Source organism: Bombina bombina, chromosome 4 (assembly GCF_027579735.1).
Source record: "Bombina bombina isolate aBomBom1 chromosome 4, aBomBom1.pri, whole genome shotgun sequence".
NCBI classification, from domain to species: domain Eukaryota; kingdom Metazoa; phylum Chordata; class Amphibia; order Anura; family Bombinatoridae; genus Bombina; species Bombina bombina.
Window position 1 is genome coordinate 594,110,530 of NC_069502.1, and position 25,000 is coordinate 594,135,529.

Genomic DNA, 25,000 nt, shown 5'->3' on the forward strand with positions numbered 1-25,000 from the left:
AATTGGGGCACCTTGTAAGCGGTGACTGGCTAAGCAAAATATGGCCATATTGTGTGACTAAGTTCCCAATATTATTTAAAAAAAGATAGTTGTCTCTTGATGTATATGCAGGCAATTTTTTTGCAGCAGTAAAAAATATGTTGTGCTTTTGAAAATGGATGTGCGCTGATACCTCTTTGTTTGTGTATATACAGGAAGTGCAAAATTATTAGGCAAATGAGTATTTTGACCACATCATCCTCTTTATGCATGTTGTCTTACTCCAAGCTGTATAGGCTCGAAAGTCTACTACCAATTAAGCATATTAGGGGATGTGCATCTCTGTAATGAGAAGGGGTGTGGTCTAATGACATCAACACCCTATATCAGGTGTGCATAATTATTACGCAACTTCCTTTCCTTTGGCAAAATGGGTCAAAAGAAGGACTTGACAGGCTCAGAAAAGTCAAAAATAGTGAGATATCTTGCAGAGGGATGCAGCACTCTTAAAATTGCAAAGCTTCTGAAGCGTGATCATCGAACAATCAAGCGTTTCATTCAAAATAGTCAACAGGGTCGCAAGAAGCGTGTGGAAAAACCAAGGCGCAAAATAACTGCCCATGAACTGAGAAAAGTCAAGCGTGCAGCTGCCAAGATGCCACTTGCCACCAGTTTGGCCATATTTCAGAGCTGCAACATCACTGGAGTGCCCAAAAGCACAAGGTGTGCAATACTCAGAGACATGGCCAAGGTAAGAAAGGCTGAAAGACGACCACCACTGAACAAGACACACAAGCTGAAACGTCAAGACTGGGCCAAGAAATATCTCAAGACTGATTTTTCTAAGGTTTTATGGACTGATGAAATGAGAGTGAGTCTTGATGGGCCAGATGGATGGGCCCGTGGCTTGATTGGTAAAGGGCAGAGAACTCCAGTCCGACTCAGATGCCAGCAAGGTGGAGGTGGAGTACTGGTTTGGGCTGGTATCATCAAAGATGAGCTTGTGGGGCCTTTTCGGGTTGAGGATGGAGTCAAGCTCAACTCCCAGTCCTACTGCCAGTTTCTGGAAGACACCTTCTTCAAGCAGTGGTACAGGAAGAAGTCTGCATCCTTCAAGAAAAACATGATTTTCATGCAGGACAATGCTCCATCACACGCGTCCAAGTACTCCACAGCGTGGCTGTCAAGAAAGGGTATAAAAGAAGAAAATCTAATGACATGGCCTCCTTGTTCACCTGATCTGAACCCCATTGAGAACCTGTGGTCCATCATCAAATGTGAGATTTACAAGGAGGGAAAACAGTACACCTCTCTGAACAGTGTCTGGGAGGCTTTGGTTGCTGCTGCACGCAATGTTGATGGTGAACAGTTCAAAACACTGACAGAATCCATGGATGGCAGGCTTTTGAGTGTCCTTGCAAAGAAAGGTGGCTATATTGGTCACTGATTTGTTTTTGTTTTGTTTTTGAATGTCAGAAATGTATATTTGTGAATGTTGAGATGTTATATTGGTTTCACTGGTAAAAATAAATAATTGAAATGGGTATATATTTGTTTTTTGTTAAGTTTCCTAATAATTATGCACAGTAATAGTCACCTGCACACACAGATATCCCCCTAAAATAGCTAAAACTAAAAACAAACTAAAAACTACTTCCAAAAATATTCAGCTTTGATATTAATGAGTTTTTTGGGTTCATTGAGAACATGGTTGTTGTTCAATAATAAAATTAATCCTCAAAATTACAACTTGCCTAATAATTCTGCACTCCCTGTATATATATATATATATATATATAAATAAATTTGTGTGTATATATGTGTATATATGTGTACATATACACACACAAAATAAAATGGGCGGGGCCATCTGAGGGGCGGGGCTAGTGCTCCCCCATCTTCAAAAGTCACCAGCCGCCACTGGGTGCAGCTAATCCAATAATATCAAATAACAAAACTTGAGTCTCTCTGCCATTTAAAGAACTCCGGTATGTTCGCTGTATTTAGTTATGTTACATTATTCATTTTTATTTAATCTTACAAACCAAATTACATTATTTTTACATTACATACATTCTTTTTTATAGGAGTAGAATTATGTGAAGTATTACTTTTTGCATTGCCCTGCATTATATTCAGTTTTCATTAAGCCCTAGAAAATGTGCCTGAGTAGAAATAGTAATATGTATAAGGCAAAGAAAATCCGCTAAACAGAAAAAAAAAATGTGAATTGGTACACAGACAATCACTTTCACTAGCTGCAGCTCAGACAAACTAAAAGAAGTGAGAGTCACATGCTATTAAACATCACTTTTCTGTCTGGATAGAGAAAAAAAAATATTTTCATATTTTAAGAATCACTTTTTCTCCCTCAAAACTGAAAATAATCACACGGTACTGTGTAATGATGCTTTATAATGATATTGAGAATATATAACCAGTGCACTGTTATGATGTGTGATAAGTGTGACAAGCAGCTGTATACAAAGTAAAATAATATACATAAAGAAATGTAAGTTTAGAATAGTTTGAGCTGTGACTTAAAAAACGATTGGTTGAACAACAAGGGGCTTTTTCAACTGTGATTTTTGGAAAGGTGAAATATTATTTTGCAATTTCCATTTAATCACATTTGTTTGTAATTAAACCGTGCACAAAAAGTCAGTTTTAATTTACCCCTTCTAATTCCCTAATTTCTATATTATCATTATTATTTTAACTATTATTTTTATTGTTAGTACTATTATTATTTTTGTTTATTTTTTTTATAAAAATGCTCTCTGAAGTCAAAATAAATCCACTTTTAGAGGCTATATGAGCCAATGAAGATGGTGTTTAACATTTCATGGTCCTTCTGTCTGTCAGCAAGTCTATGTATCTGGCCTGGACTCTAAACTATGTATAACCCAGATTTCAAAGACACATCTGATTATCGTGTATAATACAATGAATTAGCCAGATCAGAATAATTTCCAATTTTGATATAATCACAATATAAAAGTCATCTTGATCCAGTACTGAAAAATGCCCTCTATGCAGTTCTGTTTCATTTTTTCCTCATAACATTCAAAACTAAATTACTAAAAAAGTTTTATATCTCTAAATCTAGGTATACTCTATGCCTTAACATCCATATCCGAACTATATTTTTTGTTGTATGCTTGTCTAAAGTTCTCCTATCTCTTTTCTACCCAAAATATATGTTTTTGTGGACACAAATACATTAAAAATACTTGACCAATTTAAAATCTTTAAAATGTTATAGTAAATTTACTATTAAATAACACTGCCATGTCTCAAATAACAATTTAACACAGAATTTTGTCAAACTTAGAGGAATGGATTTGAAACACTTGCAATCTATATACAGGAGAAAGAGGAAGTCAATATATAGATCTACATATTGTAACACAACCTTGTTGCATAAAAAGCCTTGGGCTCTATAATGATGAATGTCATATGCTCTATAATGATTGATGTTGAACATAATGAATAAACAAAATGAAAGCATTTTCTTCATATATACAGACACCATTATCTATTGTAAATAGCTACATCCTACTTTAGCAGATGTGCTGTAGATTATTGAGGCGTTAGCTTCAAAATTTCATTAGAACTGCAAACAGTGAATACACACCCCAGTGTGCTGTGTAAACAAAAAAATCCATCTTTTTTCAGTGGAAAACTGAAAAGACTTCTCACTGCTTTAGGACAGCAACACCCCTTTTCTCATGACATAGAGCTATGTGTTAACAGATTGGTACGGTAGTGCACAAGGCAGTTGGAAGCTGCAGATTTGTGTGTGTTCCTCCACTGAAGTGAAGGGAAAGGCTAAAAATGATCAGAGTGTGGGCTGCAGGCACGAATCTTCATCCCCACCTGCCAGCTGAAGTTGCCTCAACTCAATAACTATCAGGCCCCATTTGCTACAAAGTCTAGACAAGCAATTTACTATTTACATTGAAGAAATAGGTTTAGCAGTAATCCATCTAACAAGACCTATAGACTAGAAAGTTGAGTAGTAGGAGGGGTTTCTCTTTTTGAAGTCTAAGCAGCAAACTTAGACCTATGATTGGCTATATTGCCTGCCTGCAGTTCGATTAGAAAGAAGAGGTCTAGCTGCTTGCAACCTTATCAAAGAAAGGTAAAGGAGGACAACCAAAAAGGTTTTAAAATGTGATTTCACTAGTGTACTGCAATGTTTTTATTGTGGTGCAGTACATCATTTTTACTGTCCCTGAATAAAAATATAGTAAATGTAATACATCAATTTCATAAGTTCACTTTTTAACAAATATAATAAAACTACAAACTGTGTGTGTGTTTGTGTTTGTATGACCATACCACCTGCTATGGACAAGATTACGAATGGAGTGCAAATGAATGCTCCCACTTGAGTTTTAATTGCGCTAGAAGAAAAGATATTTGCTTTCATTGGTTTGCGCTGGTATTATCAGATGAAAGTAAACTGTTTTTGCTCTCTAGGTAAAATGACTAGCGTAAAAATTCTAAATTAGAATATCTTTTGCACATTCACATATTCCCCTATAGAACTCAAAGAAGAAAAAAAGTGGAAAAAAACACCCCACTCTTACGCAAAATATCACATATTGTCATTTGCATTAACCCAACATGAAAATATTTTACAATGTTCTGCACATACAAGAATATGTTCTATTTATTCATAAATACATATTTCTACATATATATGATGGTAATTTGGTACAATATATCTCTATACCTATATATATATATATATATATATATATATATATATATATATATATATATATATATATATATATATATATATAAAATATCTATTTACAAATACATAAAACATATTCTGCTATGCGCAGAACATAGGAATGTGAAATATTTACAGTAAATACATAGTTAAAAATTTTATTAAATATGAATATTGCATAAATATGTTTTTACATGGTTTCATCTACTTAACGGCAAATGACTCAAATGCACTTATATATGTCTATATATCTGTACATATGTATTTATGTGTTTCTATGTGTGTATATGTCTGTAAATGCATATGTACACATATAAATACACACACACACACACACACACACACATATATATATATATATATATATATATATACACACACATATATCTTTAGATATATATATGTATGTATCTCTATGTTAAATCCCTTTGGCTGCCTTTTTCTTTAAGACCTGAGACCTCCTATCTTTGAGTCTTTAAAACTTTTGTGTGCAATATTATTATTGAATATTTTTTTTATTAGATGGTGTTATTATGAGCGTCAGTGTACTTTGTAATGTATTTGTGATGTATTTTGTGCAACTTTTAGGTTTAGCGACACAGTTAACCGGAGCTCTGAAGTCGTGGTAATCATTCTAGTGTAAATCGTGATTGCACTCATGATAAATCCCTTATTGCTTGGTTGCAAATGTTTGCATTGCACTCATAATCTAGTCCTGTGTGGGCAAAGCTAAAGGTCTACTTGACATTAATCCCCTACGGTCATATAGCAATAACAAGAATTCTTTAGTTTGAGTTTGTATTTGTGAGTTTGAGCTATTATGATCTTACGCTTACTGTATGTGTGGTAGCATGGTGTAACCTGCTTGTCTGTGTGTGCTGTGATGTGAGAGCTAATGCTTTCCTATGCTCTATTTTGAGAATCAATGCTGTTGTTTGCGTGTGCTGTAATATACAACTGCTGTTTGAGCTGGCAGCTGTTACCTGTGACTTTGGGGGAGTATGTTTCCAGCTACAGTAATTACAGTATTATAGGAATAAAAAGCACAGTACCCGTGCACAAAAATCAAACAGTGCAATCATTGTGTGCAGCATAAATTAACCTTTACTGTTTTCTTAGATATTAAACTCATATCTGAAGAACTGGGATCTCAAGAGCTTTCAGATGTGTGTTTTACATTTGACACAGAACAGCTGATCATCTCCCACTGCAGCATGAGGGAAGTAGAAATCTGTACTGACACTGTTATTAAAAACAAATCCCTTCTCTTCACTGCATTATACATGTCAAGGGAGCATTTAGGAGATTTTCTGATTTAAATGTCATTGAATTTCTGTTCAAATCAATTTAATTTTGTAATTTGTTTTATATGTATGAGTATAAATTGGTATTCTGCCATGATTAAACAGAGCCACCTTATCTCTTACTGGCCTGCTAAAATGTAACTTCACAATACAACAGGTGGACATTTAAAGGGCCATTATACACTCATTTTTTCTTTGCATAAATGTTTTGTAGATGATCTATTTATAAAGCCCATAAAGTTTTTTTTTTTTTTAAATGTATAATTTTGCTTATTTTAAATAACATTGCACTGATTTTCAGACTCCTAACCAAGCCCCAAAGTTTTATTTGAATACCGTCAGCTACCTTCTCCAGCTTGCTCCTGTTTGTGTAAAGGGTCTTTTCATATGCAAAAGAAGGGGGAGGGGGAGTGTCTTATTTCCCACTTGCAGTGGGCTTTACAACTTCCTTTTCAACAGAGCTAAACTGAAAGCTTCTAAGTACATTTTTAAACCATTTTATACTGGATTTTTATATCAGTATCTGTGCATCTTATTCTTTATAGTAGTGTCTATTACATGCAGTAAAATGAGTGTATACTGTCCCTTTAAAGCTATGTATTTTTCTACAGTTTACAGCACAACATCTTTTGCAGCCCTATGTCATAGCTACCCATTTCCTCATTTGAAACGAGGATCCCTTTTCCCCCTGTATTTATTTGTGTATAATCTATACAATTTGGTTAATGAAAGCAAATTAAATCCAATGAAGGGTTGAATGGTTGCCTTTGGGACTGAGACTCTTCCTCTGTCATAGAGTCCCACTTAAGGTGCAATATTCCTATTTCTACTGAGGGGAGCTAAATAATCACAGAGCAAGCCACACAGAATTGTAAGTACCATGTGATCACACAGCAGGACCGCTGACAGGCTTACATTTAGTGTATTGGAGGTTGTGTTACTGTCCATTACTAGAGCATCTCACTAGCCCTCTATCCAGACTGCTCCAGCTCCTTTCACCAGCAGCAGCATTGTTTACTAAAGAGCTTTAGTTCTCTGTCCAGAGGGAACTTAGTTCCACCTGCAAAATACTGTGGGAACTCCATTCCCATGTGCTCCCGCTGGACTTGACTCCTGGGTGATCACCATTAAAATAGGTGACCACCTTTCTTATTATAAAACATTATTATTATTGGTTAGTAGGTAATGCACTGTACTCTAGGGGCTCCATGTACTAAGCTATAAGCGAGGTGTTTGTGAGATTTTTCGTCTAAAATTTTTGCATGCAGATAGAAGATTGTATGTTCCAATTCCAGAAATCAGTGAAAAAATTACATTTACAAGTATCGAGCGAGCTTCTCCGCAACTCTTATATTCTAGCCTTTTTTGTAGCATAAAATTCCTTGCTCGACAAAAATCTTGCAATAAACAATAATTACTAAACAATCTATTTCTCCGCCCGCTACTTTATCCACATCAATCTCGTGAATTATCCCTCGCCAGCATTTAGGTGGCGAGCACAATTTTAAACAATAGGGTCTATAAGATATACGCCTACAAGTCATATAAAAGAAGGCCAATAGACTTGAATCTTTACTCACTGTCAATCGTGCTAGCCATGGAGACACTTCTTCATCTATATATTATTTGTCTGATGCAAATCAGTGGAATAAGGCAGAATTGAGAAGCTGATGCCATAGAAAATGTTGTTAGTAGAAGGAGAATATGGGTACAGCGTGTATTTCTTTCTCGGGTTCCTTTAGATGGCCTTTCCGATAGAGAGGTTGCTCAAAGGTTCCATCTGGATCGTCAGTACATTTTAACTTTATATGCTGAAATTACACATTTTCTAGAGCCAGTGATGGCACGTTCAATGGCCATTCCGGACTCCCTAAGTCCCTTGCTGCCTTGCACTTTTTTGCCACTGGATCGTTTCAGGTCGTGTCCAGTGTCATTATTGGGTTCAGTCAATCAGCCTTTTCCAGTCATCTTACAAAAGTTATTGATGCAGTCATACATATATTCCCAGAAAATGTTTGTCTACCATCTACCACAGAAGAGTGGCAATCTATAAAGTCTCAATTCTATTGTATCGCAGGTATGCAAAATGTACTTGGGGCCATAGACTATACCCATATTGCAGTAAGACCGCCGCGTATATGGGAGTAGATTTTTAGGAACATAAAGTCTTGCCATTCTCTGAATGAACAGATGGTGTGTGACACAAAAATAAGAATTATAAGTGTAAGATCCAATTACCCTGGCTCCTGTCATGATTCTTATAATGGAGAGATGCCAGAGGGATGGTTGTTAGGTAAGCTCAAATGGCGGCAACATTTGCATATTTTTAGTTTTTCTGGCGTAATATATAATTTTGTCCATTTAACCGATTAAAAATACGTAAGAACAATATCCATCTTTCCATTTAAAAAGTATGTATTTAATTTGTTTTATACATAGATTTTGAAAAATAATCAAAGTAAAATAAGTAACTGATACAAATGTTACGCTGTCGCTAACATCTACACTTTCAAAAAAAATATTAATTGGATACATTAGTGAAGAATTATACTGATGGATATTGTTTAATATATGTTAAAAATATGACATTACAAACTTTGACAAAATGTTTAATATGTATGTTTTTGTATTACAGGGGATGCTGGTTACCCTTGTTATGAATGACTGCTGACAACGTATAGTAACCCCCAACTCAAGAAACATATTTTGTTCAATGAGCTACACAAGACCACCAGGGGTGTCATTGAAAGGACATTTGGATTACTGAAAATGACGTTCAGATGTCTGGACAGATTTGGTGGTGCAATGCAGCATTCAACTGAGAAAGTTGCTAAAATAATATTAGTTTGCTGTATTTTGTTACCAATAGAGGATGCCCCATTGTGGATGATATTCCCATGTCCTTTGAAGATTTTTCAAAGGAAATTTGTAGGGAGACCCCAAATAGACATGGCATGGCCACAAGGGACATGGTTTCCAATCAATATTTTGACAATTGATTTTTAATAAAAATGTCTGTATTATGTTCTTACAATATGTTACCTATATTAAAAATATTTAATAAATCATACACTTCTTTATTTTATCTTTTGGTCCAATTAAAACAAAAATTAAAATTAGGTCCTTTATTTTGTGCAATTTAGTAAACATCAAAGTTAAGATTATTTACATTGATCACATAAAACTAAATACAGAGTGATGCAGACGTAAATTTTGTTACAATAAATAGTATACATTTGTTTTTGAAGACAAAACTAATCATAATAATGTTTTTAATCTTTGGTTAACATTTAAGAAAAAACACACATACATATTGTGAAGATTTTAATCATAACAAATTGCATATGGTAACATTAATAAAACAAGTACAATGTTGAAAATTATAGTTGACAATCATTCAGTTACAGAATCTTTAATCAATTCGTTATTTATTAACTCATGCTATAGCACACTAAGGGAATTCAATTCAAATAAATAACATTCCAACATGAGCCTATTATCACAATATATTATGAAGGTTTCTTTAATTATTTACAAGAGCTAAAAAATGTATTCTTTTATAACTTAATTAGTAGTGTTAGGATAATTAGGTAGGTAAAAATAAATAAAATATTAGTATGTAAACAATAAAAGTAAGATAAAATTATTGTTAGTATGGGTTAGTTGTAGTTAACATTATGGTTAATTGTAAGTAATGAAAAAAAAGGAAAATAACATAAATATCGCGTTATTCATTTTATAGTCACGTGTCAATTTGATTGACAAGTATAGTTGTGACGTCAGATACAAAGATGTCCCTACAGGAGCCTTTCACTGCTGGTGAACTTGTTATCCTAGTATATGCTATGGAACGCTATTTTCCTCATCGTATGGGAGTAGTTAGATTGGTAAAGCAGGACAGTCGTGATCATATTATATATGAAATGATAAGAAGGATGTACAGAGTTTCAAATATTAAAAGGACCAGGCGTCAGTGTCTACACAAGTACAGCGATTTATAGCGTAGTGAGCCAAGATATTATAATTCTATTAAACGTCTAATAAGAACCTGTAAGTATAAATATTAATTGTCTTTTAAGTGACAATAATAACTGCGTCATGTTTTACCTGGTTTCTGTATTGATAAATTCTTGACTGTATGTTGAATATAACTGTTAGCAATAAATATTGTGAATAATTGAACTTATTAGTAAAAACTAAAATATTTAGTAACAATCACCTAGATAACAAGTTTTGCACTTTAGAGGGTGCAAAACGAATGCAACAAAAGATGCGTTATTTCACCCTCCATAGCGCTGCCATTACAAGTTTTGGAAAAGCCACCGTGTGCATGCGATATGGTGGCGATGGGCTCCATACCGCACAAAATCAAAGCTCTGCTTTGACGTGCTTGTGCACGTTTTCCCCATAGACAGCAATGGGGAGAGAGTGTTACAAAAAAAACTATCATCTGAAGTGCGGAATGAAAAATCTCCGTAACGCAACCCCATTGATGTCTATGGGGGCAAAAAAAGTAAAGTTTAAACCTTACACCCTAACAAATACCCATACAAATGCCCTTTTCAGAGCAATGGGTAGCTTAGGTTTTTGTTAGACTTAGGTGTTTTATTTTGGGGGGTTGGTTGGGTGGTTGGTTTTACTGTTGGGGGGACCTTGTATTTTTTTCAGGTAAAAGAACTGATTTATTTAGGGCAATGCCCTACACAAGCCCCTTTTAAGGGCTATTGGTAATTTAATGTAGGCTAGGATTTTTTTTTATTTTGAGGGAGCTTTTTTATTTTGCATAATTTCATTTGTTATTTTTCGCAATGTAGTGTTTTTTTATTTTTTGTAATTTAGTACTTTTTATTTTTTTTTATTTAGTATTTTTTATTTTTTGTAATTTAGTATATTTTACTTTTTGTAATTGTAGATTTAAATTATTTTAGTAGTGTTAGGTTTTTTAATGTGTAATTTAGTTTATTTAATTGATAGTTATTTTAATTTTAGTATAATAGTAATGTTAGTTTAATATATTGTATAGTTTAAACTTAGGGATTTTTAATTTCCCAGGTAAGTTTTTATTTATTTTAAGATAGGGATCTTATAATTTTTATTTAAAGTTAGGGGGTTGTTAGGTTTATGGGTTAATAGTTTAATTTATTTTTTTACAATGTGGGGGGCTGGCGGTTTAGGGGTTAAAAGATTTATTTTGTGGCGGTGATGTGGGAGGTCAGAGGTATAGGGGTTAATAACTTTTAGTGGTGGCGATGTTGGGGAGCAGCAGAATAGGGGTCAATATCTTTATTATAATGTGGGCAATGTTGAGGTGCGGGGGAATAGGGGTTAATAACCTTATTATAATGACGGCGATGTCGGGGAGCGTCGGAATAGGGGTTAATATCTTTATTATAGTGTGGTTGATGTTGGGGTGCGGGCGAATAGGGGCTAATTAGTTTATTATAGTGGCGATGATGTCGGGGAGCGGAGGAATAGGGGATATTAAATTTTATTAGTGGCGGCGATATTGGGAGCGGCAGATTAGGGGTTAATAACTTTAATATAGTGTTTGCGATGTGGAAGGGCCTCAGTTTAGGGGTTAATAGATAGTTTATGGGTGTTAGTGTAATTTGTAACAGTTTAGTTATGAGTTTTGTGTAACAGTTTTGTGGCGCAAAACTCATAACTACTGGTCTCAGATTGCGGAACGGATTGTGTCGGTATAGGCTGTAACGCAACCTTTTTAACCTCACCGCAAAACTTGTAATGGCAGCGCTAGGGAATTCCCATGCAAAAATGTCATTTTTTTGAGTGCGGAACTGACGTTGCGTTACAGGCTAAAATGCTTGTGGTACAGCCATACAAAACCCAAAATTGTTATTTAGTGATTCAGATAGAGTAATGACATTTTTTTTTTAAAATCATTTTTATTATATTTCAACAGATTTGTACATTTTCATATAATTTCAAAGAAAAGAATAAACAGACAACTAAAAGCTAAACACAAAATGTTATACCTATAAACAAAAAGAAAAAAAGAAAAGAGACCCCCTAATATTTTGTAGACTTTTTCAACCCATATTAACCTTATTGGATTGCAATCTGTCATTCCTTAATCTTTATAGCTTTTCTGTTGAAATATACTTTTTCTCTTTTTTTCCCCCCCTTCCCCATGTTTTTCTGTAAAGATCAAAAACAGAAAGGACGAGACCAGGGGTAGAACCAACAACATTCCTTCCCTCTTCCCCTCCCCCTTTCAGCATAGAATTAAACAATCAACAACACAAAAAAAAAAAAAAAAGAGAAAAAAAAAAATAAATAATAATAAAAAAAAAAATTCCAGTGTGTAATTCATATTCTATAAAACACAAAAGATAGTGATAAATTATCTCTATACCACTGTAATGTTAACATAAAAAAAGAGAGAAAAAAAAAAAAGGGAACCCCCCCACACCTTACCGGAAGAAGATACAATTCCTCACACTTTACCATATTCCCAGAAGAACTATTTCTGAATTTTGAAAGGGAAATATTATTTGATCAATTTCTGGCCCTGTAAGTGATTTAATAAATGGTGCCCACTTTTTAAAAAAAGACTTAATATCTGATTCCTTATCAATGTTAGTATCTCGCTGCTCTAGAATGCATTGTTTTTTAAGGAAGTTCTTGGTCTCTAGTACTGTTGGTACATTTCTTGACTTCCACTTCTTAAAGATTAAATATCTAAATGCTAAGATAATTAAGATAATTAATTTTCCGTTAGGCAGATGTTCTTCTTGGTTATTTAAACTGAATATAACCTGGGTTAGTGAAAGGTCCAGAGGGGAGATTTTAAGTGACGTCTTTGCCCAGAACTCTATTTTGAGCCAGCACTGTCTAATCAATGGGCAGTCCCAGATCATATGTCTCAGATCTGCAGCCTTCATGGAGCATTTAGGACATTTATCAAAATTTGAAATCTTAAGCTTGAATGCTTTTTCAGGGGTATAATAATATCTGTGAATAAGTTTTAAATGAGCCTCCCTCCAGGTAGCTGAAATTGTAGCCTGAGATACTCTACAGATGGAGGTTTTTATGAATTGGCTATCAATATGGTCTTGCGCCAGAACTAGATTCCAGTCCTGAGCTAATTTTTCAAGAAGATGTTTCCCTTTACCATCCCCCAGTAAATGGTAGCATGGGGTGATTGACATCAACCCGTTCTTTACCAAAGTGAGCCACCCCTCTAGCCTACCTAGGTCCCATCGCCACTTAACTGTCCGCATCATGTCTGTGATATAGTGCCTTGTCTGTAAATACGCAAAGAACTCCTTGTTTGAGAGATTAAAGTTATTTTTAAGTTTGTCGAAAGATTTAATACATTTTCTCTCTTGATCCACAAAATATATAAGTCTATCCAATCCTAAGGTGTGCCAGTTTTTAATCACAGGGTAGTCCAGACCTGCCTGAAATTTAGGGTTACCTATTAGGGGTAAGTATTGTGATACCTGACAGTTTATAACCAAGATCTTTCCTATTCTCCTCCAAGCCCTCAGAGGATTAAGGAACATTTTAAATACTCTAATATTAGTTGGCCATTCTTTGGGTTCGCAGTGTAGTAGAGCTATAGGTAGGTATGGAAAGCAAATTTTCTCTTCAAGTTTATTGTTCAATACATAATCCTTAGAGAAGATCCAGTCGGCTGCAATTCGTGCCAAGAAAGCCAGATTATACAGCCTTAAATCTGGCAGTGCAAAGCCTCCATATACTTTTGAGGATGACAATTTGTTCAGTGAAATCCTGGGTCTGGCTTTTTGCCAAATAAACTTCCTAAGCAGGCTGTTTATTACTCGTATATCTCTTTCTAGGAGCATTATCGCTGTGTTCTGTAAAACATAAAGCAATTTAGGGAAAAGAACCATCTTGAATAATGCTATCCGTCCAGAGATAGAGAGTGGCAAGCTCTCCCAGTTTCTAAGCTTTTCTCTGAATGTTGATATAACTGGTGGGATATTGAACTTATATAGATCTTTAGGGTCGCTCGGAATATTGATACCCAAATATTTAAATGAATCTTTAGCTAATCGGAAAGGAATATTGCTGGGGGAGGAATTGTTTTTCCTAAGCCAGAATAGTTCTGACTTTGTAGGGTTTACCTTATAGCCCGAAAAGGAACCAAATTGACCAATGATTTGTAATAGTTTAGGAAGATTGATTCTACAATTTGATAAATATATGAGAATGTCATCTGCATACAAAGCTAGCTTTATCTCATAATTCCCTATTTTAATGCCTTCAAGTTGTTGCCTAATCGCGATTGCCAGGGGTTCAATACAAAGGTTGAAGAGAAGGGGGGAGAGGGGGCAACCCTGGCGAGTTCCCCTGCCTAGTACAATTTGGGGGGAAAGTAAATTATTTACAATTAGCCTTGTATAAGGCTGATTATATAGATTTTTAATAAAATCAAGAAAACTTCCTATAAACCCAATTTTTTCTAAACAGACAAAAAGATGATCGTATTGAACAGAGTCAAAGGCCTTCTCGGCATCGGCTGAGATAACCGCTAAATCTGGTAGGGTCCTTCCCCCCCTCCTCCCCTCCTCTCCCTCATAGAAAAAGTATTCTGATGTTACCAAGATCTCTCTGATTTTTGCTGCAGAGTTTCGAGAATTTAAGAACCCAGCTTGGTCTCTGTGAATGATATCACCTAATATTTTCTGTAGCCTTTGGGCAAGAATTGATGTAAAGATCTTATAATCAGAGTTTAATAAAGCGATTGGCCTATATGACTCCCTTAGGGTTTGATCCTTCCCACTTTTAAGTATTAAAGTTGTGTAGGAGGATGAGAAAGATTTTGTCACCTCTTCTCCATTTATGTAGATAGAGTTATATAGATTACAAAGATGTACTGATATCTCTGAAGATAGAATTTTATAAAATTCATTAGGTAGTCCATCCGGCCCAGAGGTTTTATTCAGGGCGAGGTCAGAAATAGTTTTTTTAATTTCTTCCTCTGTAATTTGGGCATTAAGAGTTTCAGCTATATCAATAGATATCTTGGGCACAGGTATTTTACTCCAGAAATCCTCCTCTTGGGCTGGATCAGATGGTCTGGGGGAATATATTTCTTGATAGTATTTTCCCAATTCTTCCGCTATTTCCTCTTGTTTAAGTACTTCCTTCTCCCCTAAGACTAATTTTTCAATTAGCGAGGTTTTTTTTTCACTTTTGACCAATTTAGCTAGCAGTTTCCCGGATTTATTGCCATATTTATATAGTTTAGACTGCAATTTTAATTCTTTCTGGGTTTCTCTATATAGCAAAAAATCATCTTTATTGCTTTTTGCTCTATTATACTTAGCCCAATTGGCTGAGTTTTGGTCGAGGAGGAATCTATTATATGCATTTATTATTGCATTTGTTAATTCCTTTTCTCTTTGTTGCATTTTTTTATTTAGTGTGGCCATGTAGGCTATGATTTCACCTCTTATTACCGCCTTTGCCGCCTCCCAAAATATGGCAGGACGGTCTCTATACTCTGAGTTACAAAGAGCATAATCGTTAAACTTGACTCTTAACCAGTTCTTAAATTTCATGTCTGATGCTAGGTAAGTGGGGAAAAAGAACCGATTTAGCTTAGACTTGGGTTGCTTGTCCTGGAAGTCTAGGGTAATCGGCCCGTGATCAGATAAACATATAGGAAGTATTTTTGCTTTAATCTCAAATGTACACAATCTTTCGTCTATCAAAAAAAATCAATTCTTGATAGCGTTTTGTGAGCTTTCGATAGGCAGGTATATTCTCTAACATCGGGATTTTGCATCCTCCATATGTCCTTGATGCCCAGATTTTGCATAAGCCTAGTGAGTAGTTTAGTTTCCAAATTATCTTTTTTATGCTTTTTTTGTTTTGTATTTTGCCTCAGCCTATCAAGTGGGCACTGTGGAGCCATATTGAAGTATCCTGCGAGAATAAGATTACCTTCCAATATAGAGAGTATCTCAGTCTGCAATTGGTTCCAAAAGTCTGGATCTAGAGTATTAGGTGCATAAACATTACACATAGTGAACACACGATTATTAATTTTTTTTTTTAAAATCACTGATCTCCCCTCCGAGTCCACCCCCACGTATAATATTTCTGCGTTAATCCTTTTCCCCACTAATATGGCTACCTCTCTCTTCCTCCCCTGTCCTGATGAGGCAAATACCTCCTTAACCCATGATGTTTTTAATTTTAATACCTCCTCTAGGTTAAGATGCGTTTCCTGGAGGAAGGCTATATCTGTCTTCATTTTTCTTAATTAAGTGATAATTGATTTCCTTTTTATAGGAGTGGTAATACCTCCTACATTCCAGGATGCTATTTTAAAATTCGCCAATTATTTCAATTAATAGGTGAGTAGAATTGATGCTGGTGAGGAGGGGGGGGGGGGGAACCAACAGACAAGAGAAAACAAAACCAAAGAAAACAGAACAAAAAAAAAAATGTTCTGAGCCCAATTCCCTATCATCCTTTACTTAGGAGAAGAAAAAAAAAAAAAATAACACCAAAAACGATAACTCCTTAGTAACCACTCAGATTACTTGCTGGAATTTAATTGGCTTAGTAATTTTTCTGCATCTTGTGCATTTTCAAACAGATAGATTTCTCCTTTGACAAAAACCTTAAGTTTAGAGGGGTAGTTAATTAGGGCCTGATAACCCTGCTGAATAAATTTGGAGCAGATTGGAGCCAGATTTCTTCTCTTAGATGATGTTTCGGCTGAATAGTCCTGAAATAAGAGGATCTTGCTCTCCTTAAACATAATAGGCTGATTTTTGCATTAGTGTTGGAGAAGAGTTACTTTATCACTAAAATTAAGCAATTTGTCTATTACTGGCCTAGGTCTATTGTTGCCTCTGTTATCAGCCTGTAGCTTCCCTATTCTATGGGCCCTCTCTACCACTATTTGAGAATTGATGGGGGGAATCTTGAGTAACTGTACTAGGGTATCTGTGATAAATGAATTTAGATTTTCGGGTTCTTTCCCCTCCGGTAGCCCAATGATCCGAATATTGTTTCTTCTAGCCCTGTTTTCTAAATCTTCGATTTTGATTTGCATTTTGGACAAGGTAACTGCAGCGGATTCTATACTTGCACTATGGGTAAAGGTAAGGTCCTCAAGATCGGACACCCTTTGTTCCACTTCATTGATTCTACTGGTAAAATGCCTTAATTCTTGAGAGAGCAATGTGATCTCCTGTTTGATCTCTGCCCTAAGGGCATCGAATTTGGGATTTAAGGCTTCTGCAATACTTGTCACCAGGGCCTGCATGTTAAAGGGTTCGTTAATAACCGAGGGATTAATGGGAGTTGACTGTGCCTCCATAGACGTCTCTGTAATATTTTTATTTCTTTTCTCTCTTGATTTAGCTGCCATGGCTGGCGGGGGAGTCCGGGGGTGGCTGTGAAGGAATTTATCCATGTGACGTGGTGATGGTCTAAGTAGTGGTTCACTTGTGCCGTGTTAGAAATTAAAAGGGGTATTTAGTGATTACAGAGGAAAAGGGGGGGATAGGGAGGTGGGGAGTGAGGGTGTGAGGAGGTGGGAGTAGGGGGGGGGGTTGGGGGAAGTGAGAGGGGAGAGAAAAAAATAAAATAAATAAATAATCTTAGTGGGGCAGTGAGTATAGCTTGTGTGTACGAGAGTCCCCACGTCAGTCAGAGAGCCCGCAATGTTTAACTTTAGAAGAAGCTTATCTGGAGAGTAAATTCCAGCTGTCCCCTAATTATATTGTATCTGAATCCTTAACAATTTTTCAAGGAGGAGCCTAATGTTCCTCTAATGTGGTTAGAGTTCCCTAGTCAGGACAAATAAGACAAGCTTAAGATCTCCTGTTATTGTTGTTATATTAAACCTTTCTTATAGCTGAAACATATTGTTTCCATCCATTGTATGTAAATTTTAGTGGGGTATAACCTATAACTTGGTTTTCCTGGTACCTGTGTGTATATTTGAACAAGATAATGTAAAGACAACAGATCAACTTATCAATATTCATAAACAGTAAGATCAGCTTGATCTTGAGTGAAAAAAAAAACCCATTCCCTAGTGCTTAGGGCAGGGAAGCCTTAAGTTAGATTATGCTTTATAACTCAAGACCCTTGAGCCTATAGGATAATGTTTCAGAAAAAATAATTCTATTAAGATTTCTAATACACAGAAAAACAATCAACTAGAAGTTTTACTAGTCTACAGGCACCAAATAGCATCCACAGATGAAAGTTCATAGCACAAGAAAAAAAAATAAAAATGTAAATATGCTTTGATGACAAGTACTTTATATATTTATACCTCTAGGGCTAATATATACCATCAGTTAAAGCATTCGTTTGCAGGTAGAATGATAGAGATTTAGTTTGCCCAGATTAGTATTTTTTAGGCAGAAAGCTTAAATTAGAAAAAAAATAAGAGAAAGAAAAAAAATAAAATAAATAAAAAATAAAAGAAAAACCCATATCCTAGTTCCTAGGCAATTAAAACTAATTATACACTGTGTTATAATTTTCTTGGAGCTTATAGCTTCTAAGTGTTCAACAAGACAACTCTATTGCATAGAGAAAAATCCAGCTATTAGTTTGTTATACTACAAGCAGAACGGAAAGATTGTCCAGAGTAAGTTGGTAACAGAATCCTTTAGTCCTAGAAGCAGCTATATGTTAGTATATCAGCCAGAGAGCCCAATAGGCAGCATTAGTAGCACATGCATTTAATAGAAAGCATAAAGTTAATTCTTGTTCCAGTTATCCTTTTCAAGAGTTCATGCAGAGGTTAGTGAAATTAGCAGCAACCTGAGAAAAAAAAATGCTCTCCTTAGATAAGCTATGCTCCACGCTTTCCAGTGTTATGTGAATGCTAGCAAACCACTCAGTTTTTATAATAGCTTTTTAAGGAAGATGCTGGTATCAGTGATAGAAGAGTTGCACCATAGCCCTGACTGTTCCCCTATTTTCACCCACACGGCTGCTTGAGTTGTGCATTATTTGCTGGACTATGCAGTTCTGAGTTTAAGAAACAGAAGGTAGACTCACCTCTCCTCATCAACCGCTCACCACAGCTTAGCTTGTCCTGGAGAGTAGGCTTCTCACATGTACGGTAAATGGCTCTGCCAGATAGAGCCTGCTTCCTTCAGTTTGCCCCCCGCACTTCAGGGCCTCTGCCTCAGCCACCTAGGAGTCTCTCCCTCCCTCACGCAACACTGGTGGGAGAGGAGGGAGAGTGGTAACAAGGCAGATCTTCCTCTTACAGGGACTTCTTCTTCAGCTCTCGGCCCTCCGCTGGTAAAGCACTAACTCCAACCCCTCTCACGCAGCACCGGTGGGAGAGGGGTGGGTTAGCCAGCACAACAACCGGATTCCAGCAGATTACCTCAAGGGGAGGGCCGCCTCCGTGAGACAGACAGAGTTCTGCACCACTCAGAGGGAGAAGATCCGGACACACCGCCCAGGTAAGTAGGAGAAAGAGATTGGGATCAGCGGCGGGCAGGCTTGTTTGTTTTAAAGTTAGTACCTTTAATCTTCGGTCAGCTCAGGGCCTGACTTCGCCTCTGCTCACTCCAGAGCGGCGGGAGAGGAAGGAAAACAACGTGTGCCAGGTGGGTGTAGTTCTGGGCGGGTTGCCGAGTGCCGTTGGCAGTGGTGAGAGGTAAGGTTTAACCAACACCGGTAGAGACCTCAGCTACAGCCGTGTTCAGTGGGATTTATAAGCATAATCCTGTCTTTGCCGGGGGGGGGGGGGGATCTTTTAATGTTGCAGGAGAATCTCTTGGCTCGTTCTCTGCTTTTCTTTTATGCCAGTAGGAAGCTGATGTTTGCCCAACAACTTGTGGCTTTGTTCGGGGAGTTAAGAGTATTAATTACATCAGGTATCAGTTTACTAACAATTCTTCTGTTTGAGGGGTATCACTTCGCTTCTTCCCTTTTTACTATAACAGCGAGATGGAGTTTTTCGCTGCTCTGGTTCCAGGAGCGATGGCTCAGGCTATCCCAGTAGCTGTCCCATAGATTGGGATATGGCGCGCAGAAAACCGCCAGTAGCTGTAGGGCTGGAGCAGGCAGCTCAGCAGCACATGCTTGCTCCTCCTCCACCGGAACCTAGGGCATGTCTCAGAGTAATGACATTTTAAGTATTACTCCTATTATCAATTTTTATTTGTTCTCTTGCTATCTTTATTTGAAAAAGAAGGGATCTAAGCTAAGCAGCCAGCCAATTTTTCGTTCAGAACTTGTTTATTGGTGGTTGACATTTAACAACCAATCAGCAAGAACAACCCAGGTTGTGAATAAAAAATGGGCCTGCTTCTAAACTTACATTCTTTATTTTCAAATAAAGATATCAAGACAATGAAGAAAAATAGATAATAGGAGTAAATTAGAAAGTTGCTTAAAATTGCATGCTCTATCTGAATCATGGAAATAATTATTTTTTGGTTCCATGTCCATTTAATAGCTCACTATTAAAAAATAAAAGAAATATATTTTATTTTTTTAAAATATTTATGAAGAGAACTAAATCGAAGGCTAAAAAGATTTCACGTTATTTAAGAGAAATTAGGATTGAAACACCAAATAGTAGGGCATTTTTCGCCACCCCTTCTTTTGACACTGATGGACAGACAGATGTCTCCAAAAAGCAGTGGAGGAGTGAGAACTTTGGCTATCAACACACAAAAAGGTAAATTACTAGTACAAGAACAGTCCACAAAGGATTATAAATTTTAAAGAAATTATTTAAAAAATCATTATGAATTGAATACATATGAAATATAAATTGTAAATGTTTCATTCATTTATATACTATACATGTAGATATTCCTTGTATGTTCACATGAGGAGGATCCTTCAGATAGAATTCAAATACTTTATTACATTGATCTTTATGAAGATGAGACAAGTCAAAGTGATGAAAGTTCTATTGTTGGAAGAGAGGACAATATAAATATATATATGTATATATGTATCCAAAGGTAGTATATATTGATTATTTTGATAGTGGTTTGTAAGACACAACTACTCCAATTATTTGCTATTGATTTTCAGAAATTGGAAATAATTTCAAATGTGCCTTATTTGATAAAAGTGTACAAGTTGAAATACAATTGGATGGCATAGAATAAACAAAAATGAATGTGTTCAGAACCAAAAATGGTTGATCCAATTAATGATATAATAAACAAATGTATAATATTTCTTTCCCATTGTTTACTAGAAATTAATAAAAAGAATGATCACTTATAGATACCTGTTTAATAAAAATACATTTTTCTATAGCCTCTGGTTCAAATGATGCTACATATTAGCGGATAAAAATGTACCGACTGAAAAAAATATGGATATCATCCACGAAACCAAAGAAGGTACAGTATATATATATATATATATATATATATATATATATATATATATATATATATATATATATATATAATTTCATTTGTAACTACTCATTCTTAAATAAAGTTATTTTGTACCTTTTTTTATTGTTTTTAGATCTTGAATGTTTTGAAAAAAAAACAAGATCAATGCACACAAACTTTTCTGGAGGATAATTTCCAAATTAAATTGTCACGAAAAAAAGGCTACAATGGGAATGCTGATAGAACAAGTTGATTTTCTTTACAAAAAATATGCCATTTTAACCCCTTAATGACAACTGACGTACCAGGTACGTCATGCATTAACTAACAGTTAATGACAATGGACGTACCTGGTACGTCAGTTGTCTAAGAGAGTGCTGGAAGCGATCGCAATCGCTTCCAGCAGCTCTCAGGGTATTGCAGTGATGCCTCCATATGGAGGCATCCTGCAATACCATTTAGAAGACTCCGATGCAGAGAGAGCCACTCTGTGGCCCTCTCTGCACCGGTAGCGATGGTGCCGGTTCGTTGGTGGGTGGGAGCGTCACAGGGAGGCGGGTGGGCGGCCAATCGCTACCCGGCATCCGGTCCCTAGAAGTGCAATGTGCACGCCGGGTGCCGGGAGCGTGCGCGCGTGCGCAACCGCGCATTAGCTGGCAAAGACACTGACACCAATGAGGAGGGAAGAGGGGGGATATATTAAAAATAATATAAAAGGATCTGGGAGGGGGAGGGGGATAGGGGTATTGTGGGGGGCTGCTACACTACAGAAAACATACAAAAAAGCAAAAGAACAAAAAACACTTTTGTTTTGGGGGCAAATTGGGTACTGGCAGACAGCTGCCAGTACCCAAGATGGCCGCAATTAGATAGGGGAGAGGGTTAGAGAGCTGGGGGGGGGATCATGGAGGTTGGGGCTAAGGCAGGAGTCCATCACAGCTAAAATATTTTATTTTTTTTATAAAAAAAAAAAAAAACTCCTTTTATTTAGTACTGGCAGACTTTCTGCCAGTACTTAAGATGGCGGGGACATTTGTGTGGTGGGGGAGGGAAGAGAGCTGTTTGGGAGGGATCAGGGGGTGGGATGTGTCAGGTGGGAGGCTGATCTCTACCCTAAAGCTAAAATTAACCCTGCAAGCTCCCTACAACCTACCTAATTAACCCCTTCACTGCTGGGCATAATTTACGTGTGGTGCGCAGCAGCATTTAGCGGCCTTCTAATTACCAAAAATCAGTGCCAAAGCCATATAAGTCTGCTATTTCTGAACAAAGGGGATCCCAAAGAAGCTTTTACAACAATTTGCGCCATAATAGCACAAGCTGTTTGTAAATAATTTCAGTGAGAAACCTAAAATTGTGAAAAATGTAAAGTTTTTTTTTTATTTGCTCGCATTTGGCGGTGAAATAGTGGCATAAAATATACCAAAATGTGCCTACATCAATACTTTGGGTTGTCTTCTAACAAAAAATATATGCATGTCAAGGGATATTCAGGTATTCCTGACAGATATCAGGGTTCCAATGTAACTAGCGCTAATTTTGAAAAAAAGTGGTTTGGAAATAGCAAAGTGCTACTTGTATTTATGGCCCTATAACTTGCAAAAAAAGCAAAGAACATGTAACCATTGGGTATTTCTAAACTCAGGACAAAATTTAGAAACTATTTAGCATGGGTGTTTTTTGGTGATTGTAGATGTGTAACAGATTTTGGGGGTCAAAGTTAGAAAAAGTGTGTTTTTTTTCCATTTTTTCCTCATATTTTATTATTTTTTTTGTAGTAAATTATAAGACATGATGAAAATAATGGTATCTTTAGAAAGTCCATTTAATGGCGAGAAAAACGGTATATAATATGTGTGGGTACAGTAAATGAGTAAGAGGAAAATTACAGCTAAACACAAACACCGCAGAAATGTAAAAATAGCCATTGTCATTAAGGGTAAGAAAATTGAAAAATGGTCCGGTCATTAAGGGGTTAAAGTATTCCATGAAATACTTTGTTAATAATATTTTATATGTTGATCAATCTTTAAACTTTTAGAACTGAAATATAATTTTGTTTTCCATCCAAAAATATGTTCATTGTCATTTGAATAAAAAAATTTAAAAAATGATGTTGATTTTTTTTTAAAAAAAATTCAATAAACCAAAAAAAAAGTGGTACATTTTTTCTTTGTTTTAATGGTAATAAAAAAAATTGTTTTTAATAAACCTGTCATAATCAAAAATAAAAAACACAACTAAGAGTAATACATAAATTAAATAGATAACTTCAAGTAAAGTGAACTTACAATAACACAAATTGTGAATTAAATTAGAAACCACTAACATTTAAAGTGCTGTATAAAGTGTCCCCCAAAAATATAAAACAACGTTCACTCATGTCTAGCCCTCTTTGGGTCAGAAGGTCCCTCTTGTTCCCTATGAATGGACAGAAGAGAATTGAGTGTATGTTCTGCTAGGCATAAAGAGTGATTGATCTGCTCATTGTGTTCTTCATTTATTCGCCTCTGCCACTCAAACCTCTCTCTGTCCAGTTGCAATTGTCTTTCAGATAATGAAGAACAATGATCCATGTGTGAACTGATCCCATTTTGTAACTCCCTATGATCTACCCTATATTGTCTTGCAAGTGATAGCATTTCATTGAGACACACATCATCAAGTGGTCCAGCTATCACAGGAGTGTTTGGTACCACAGGATGCACTTGATCTTGGTGTGGAGCTGTCAGGGTTTTTTCCCTGTTTTGTTTGCCATGTGCTGCTGGCAGCCATTTTACTCACCTCTCTTCCTGACTATGGTGCATTGTGGGGGATGCTGCTCATTTCCTGCACTTCCTTTTATGGCCAGACTGGTGTGCATCATCTGTGTGAGACAGGATGCAGTCTCAGAATTGTGATGTCATCACTTATTATTTAAAGGGCCTCTGTTCAGTATGCTTTGCCTTTGCATTGTCTCAGACCTGTTTGTGAGAGTTCCTGTGTATTACCTGGCTGTCTGATGTCCTTCCTGGTTCCTGATCCCTGGCTTGTTCCTGACTCTGCTGTTTTCCTTGTTCCTGATTCCAGCTTGTCTGACTATTCGCTTTGGCTCCTGACTCGGCTCGTCTGACTACCAGCTCTGGTTTTGACTCCTGGCTTGTTATTTTACTTGTGGACTTTTTATTATTTTTTTGTTATTAATAAAGGTGTGATTATTTTTGCACTTCTTGTCTCAGTCTGATTCCTGGCACCCTGACAGGAGCTAACTGTGCAGGTTCTTCAACAGGATATTCTATTTGAGGAGCTTCATGAATTTCCTGTGGTTGGGCATCTACCATATCCTCTATAAAATCCGGTGTCTCACTTCCAACATCCCTGTTTTGAACTCCCTCCAATGCCAGTATTTCAGGTTGTACTGGGACTATATTTAAGATTATCTACCGTGATGATTCTTTTGAATCTGTTAAATTGTAATAAAATATATTATATAAAAATTAAAACACATAAAAAAGGTATACTCTAATTGTTATTAACAGATGAATTACTCATTCAAAAAATTAATTCTGGTTATCTTCTGACCAGCAAAATATGTATTTTGAAAGCAAAATGAAAAATGTAGGTTTGTAAGATAC